This window comes from Silene latifolia, chromosome Y (assembly GCF_048544455.1).
Source record: "Silene latifolia isolate original U9 population chromosome Y, ASM4854445v1, whole genome shotgun sequence".
Lineage (NCBI taxonomy): Eukaryota > Viridiplantae > Streptophyta > Magnoliopsida > Caryophyllales > Caryophyllaceae > Silene > Silene latifolia.
In genome coordinates, this window is record NC_133538.1 from 42,273,652 (window position 1) to 42,277,876 (window position 4,225).

The window sequence follows — 4,225 nt, forward strand, 5'->3', positions numbered from 1 at the left end:
CTAGAAGACCTAATCCAAAGACCGTCTTTTAGGCGGTTCATCCCAACCATTCGTCATGAATTAAGGTACGCTTCCGCTCTACAGTTACCGAATAATTTAGTATGAAGTTTATAGTCTCAATTCGAATTAAATCTAACAGGTCACTATTAACCAAAAGGTAGTCACTTTTTACCCAAAAAACACGAAAAATACTGTCGTACAACAGAATCGTTTATTTTATTAAACTGATTTCTCTTTGTTATGATTTATCGTTTCTTTTCTCAAAATTTTCACATTATTTGCACATGTGACTTTAAATTATTATAATTTCTATATTTTTTCCTATGATGTGCCCATTTTCAATGAAAAAAAATTCTCCATATTGAACTTTTATATAATTTTTCCAATATGTTTTTTTTCTTAAACTATTTGTGGTAGATCATTTTTTTTTACTTTCGTTTCTTATCGCACTTATATTATTTAATCAATTTTGTAATCTAATTGTTTTTTCTTTTTCAGTCCTAAAAAAATTTTCCCAATTTTTTTTCTCAAAAAGTTAAATTTTATCTCAAATTCAATTTTTTCTATAAATATCTTACAAATAAAGTTTTAAATCTAATTTTGAATGAAATGGTTCGACAATATATTATTTTTAGATTTCTCCGAGATAGATAGTAAATAAATTATTTATTTAATTTGATATGCTATGTCTTTAAATGTGATACGATCAATTAAAATTGTTATTCAAGATTATAAAGTTTTAATTAATAAAGTAAAAGAAATTCACGACTTTAATAAAAAAAATTATATATTAAAATAAATTTCTTAAATTATCAATGTTTTAAAAAACCTATAAAACATAATTGTGATTTGTAAAAAAAATTATAAAATCTAGACGATAAAATTTTCGTTACTTACATATAAGTTTATAAAATTTTAAAATTTCATGTTAAAGTAAATAAAACAATAAAAATTATTAATTAAATTAATCAAAGTGTTTCCAAAATTTTATATTTAAATGTATTTTCATATTATTTATATTTGATTAAATTTCATTTAGATTTTGTATTTTTTTAAGCAAGCAATATTTAGGTTTGCCTTAACATGAAAATATCTTAATTTAAGTCGGAAAAGATACTCGCCACGGGTGTTTGTTAGTTCGTGGCTAAAAAAATATTTGCCACTGAACATTTCATGGCTAAATAAAATTTCGACACGGGTGTGACATAAATCGTGGCTAAAATGATTATTTGCCACGGGCGTAGCCTAATTCTTGGCGCAAGTGACTTTTTGTCACGAGAAAAGTTATCTCCTGGCATAAAATTTTTTCCAATATAATGAATACGTTTTTCCCGTGACTAAGCAGAATTTATTTACGAATTATAAATTTCCGTGGCATAATTCGTGGCGCAAGTGACAATTAGTTGTAGTGAATATCAACAAAACAAGGTTCAAGGCAGGCCACTCGATCGAGTGTAGGAGTTGATTCAGTTGAGTAGGCGACCACTCGGTCGAGTGCATGGCGAACTCGGTCGAGTGTCACCTGGGCAGAATATTTTTATTCTAAACTCGGTTCCAAACTTTCCTATTTCATCACAAAAATGCTAATTGACTCCGATCACTACTACAAAACTTGTGATGGACATCGGACTTTTCGCTATATGGACATCGGATACACAACCGATGTAGAGTTTGGTCATGTCCATTGTGGATTAATGGACATCGGATTTTAAACCGATGTCCATTAAAATTTGCACATCGGATTTTTTGGAGAACCGATGTCTATTTGATCAATGGACATCGGATTTTTAAGGAAAACCGATGTCTATTTGATCAATGGACATCAGTTTTTTGCAAAAATCCGATGTCTATAAATATTATTTTTTATAAAAAAAAAAATATTACGCTGTTGCCCATATTAGTCGTACACATGATGACAATGCAAAATGATTCCATAATCAACAAAAAATATATGTATACAATCAATCGGTTATCCAAAGCCAATTACAAAAAACTTTCATCAACATAATGTGCCAAATTTACTTAGACGACTAACCTATACAAAAATATAAATCAATATGTAAACTGACTAATTGTTTAAAAAAAAAAGGCCGAAGAGACAAGACTACTTGGCAGCCTCAGATTTGCTCATCTCCCATTGGACATATTACCAAGAGAATCTGGTTCAACAAAACAAAGTTAACGAGAAAACAAAATATCAACATAGAAGATCCTATATAACTAACGAGACACATACATTACTGTATTTTAAGTATCACAACTACTAGCAATACAGTCACCTGAATGTGCGGATCCTCAACAAGGTCGGGGCACATTTTTTCAATATGTATATAGATTCCTTTAGTTCAGCCACCTGTGACATAAAAAAATAGATAAAGCTCTTTCTGCCCTCACAGCAACATTAGTGATAGGTTTACAGTCCTGCCAAATGAGAAAAGAGAAGGGAAAAACCTTACAATTTAACCCAAGCCATCCTATCCCTTGTTAATGATGCCCCTTAGTGCAGTTCTTTCCAGTGCGTCAACAACTATCCAAGTCATAACTATCCGAGTAATTTTCTAAGGCTCTTGATTATACTGAACATTATCAAAAAAACCGTAATTAAATGTCAAGTCTTTGTAAGATAAATAAAACAGCCAAAGAACCTTAGGAAGGGTTGATGCTAAATGGTTCATATGTCTGATTGTCAATAAACACATACTAAATTCTTGCACATTACCACACTCTAACGATGGTGTCTGGTACTTGACAACATGCATATCATTTGCAGTTAATGAGATAGACTTACCAGGCTACCGAAACCAACATAAACGGGTTTTGGACCAGCATTAAACTATTCAACAAGCTTTTAAGGAAGTTCATAGTCTGATGCAAGGTCGAGAAAGAAAAATCCAACTAAAAGGACCATGGATCCCCAATCTACAAGCATAGTGCACAAATCTCATCACCTGTCATCAAAACAGAACCAATTCAACCAGAAAGCCAGCTAAATAGTCCGATAATATAAAAAAATAAGCACATTAAAATTCACTCATGTAAAAGGATAGATGCTTCAAGTCGATTACAATAGTACAAATAAATTGGAATTGGGAACTAAAAGTCATCACAAACCTGAATCACAGTATAAATAATGATTAAAATAACGATGTGAGCCACTTTCCCTTCACTGATATGAACCACTAGCTGTAATTTTGCCCTGACCATATGCATCAACGGTGTACACAAATTAGCAGTATAATTTTGCCCGAACCTGTATAATGTCTCCGCACATTCCATAACTGCTGCATATAATGTAATTCTATCGAAGAACTTGTAGCATACCATATCAAAACCCAAATGCGCATGTCCAAGGGGAAGGTTAGTAATTTCAAGTTTACTTGAAGCTAGGCCTTGAAAAAGTGTACTGACCATGTGAGCATGAATATTTTTAACTTGGTTGCTGATTATCTCTAAATCATACACGATGGGGTCATACATCCAGGAATAAGCAGCAGCATACTTACCCATGTAAACATCATTGTCCTCAAGGGCAGGAATCTTAGCAAAGGCGATCATAGAATATGTGGAGCTAGACTTAAATGAAAATAACAGTGGCTTCACAAACCAATCATCCAACACCACCATAGATATTTGACCCACACAAAATGCAAAGCCGGAAAATGTGGTAGCAATTACCCTATCAAAAAATAACTCATGTTCATCAAGAAACCCCAAATTAACGATGTAACTCGGCTGCTAGACTATAATTGCAAAACCAAATTAACTTATCAGCAAATAATTCATTTTCAATCCACCATAATTGCAAAGCCAACTCAATAACAGAAACTAAATTAAGATAATTAAACCAATCACTGAACATAAACATTTCATAAACCCTAACTATGAATGAAAAGTCCCGCTAGTAAAATGATTAAATAAACGATTTGAAATTGAAAATTAGGGTTCTTACAAAATTCGATTCACATCGGTTGTTATCGTAAGGTAGCAGTCGCCGTCATCGTCGCCAGTGGTCACATGGGTATCAGTCGTCGGTGCTCGTGCGCGTTGGGTGCGATGATTGCGTGGGTGGGGGTGGTAATTGCCAGGTTTGGGAAACGAAGAGAGAAGGTGAGGGATAATGAAATAAATGAAACAAAGTTGTTGGTTTCATAACATATATCGCTAGCGGGTTGGTTTGAGACCGACTATAGTCCTAAAAATTATAATTGGTCTCAACTTTGAGATT

The 4,225-nt window shown here is 32.8% G+C and overlaps 1 long non-coding RNA gene across 1 annotated transcript; it reads right to left on the reverse strand.

The window, feature by feature from the left end:
- Positions 1-1,964: 1,964 nt before the first annotated feature.
- On the reverse strand, positions 1,965-3,108 carry LOC141627415 (uncharacterized). The gene is made up of 3 exons (XR_012536987.1): positions 2,789-3,108; positions 2,280-2,576; positions 1,965-2,159 (listed from the first exon to the last, which is right to left on the reverse strand). It is a non-coding gene; the product is annotated as an uncharacterized LOC141627415 (long non-coding RNA).
- Between the last annotated feature and the right edge of the window lie 1,117 nt (positions 3,109-4,225).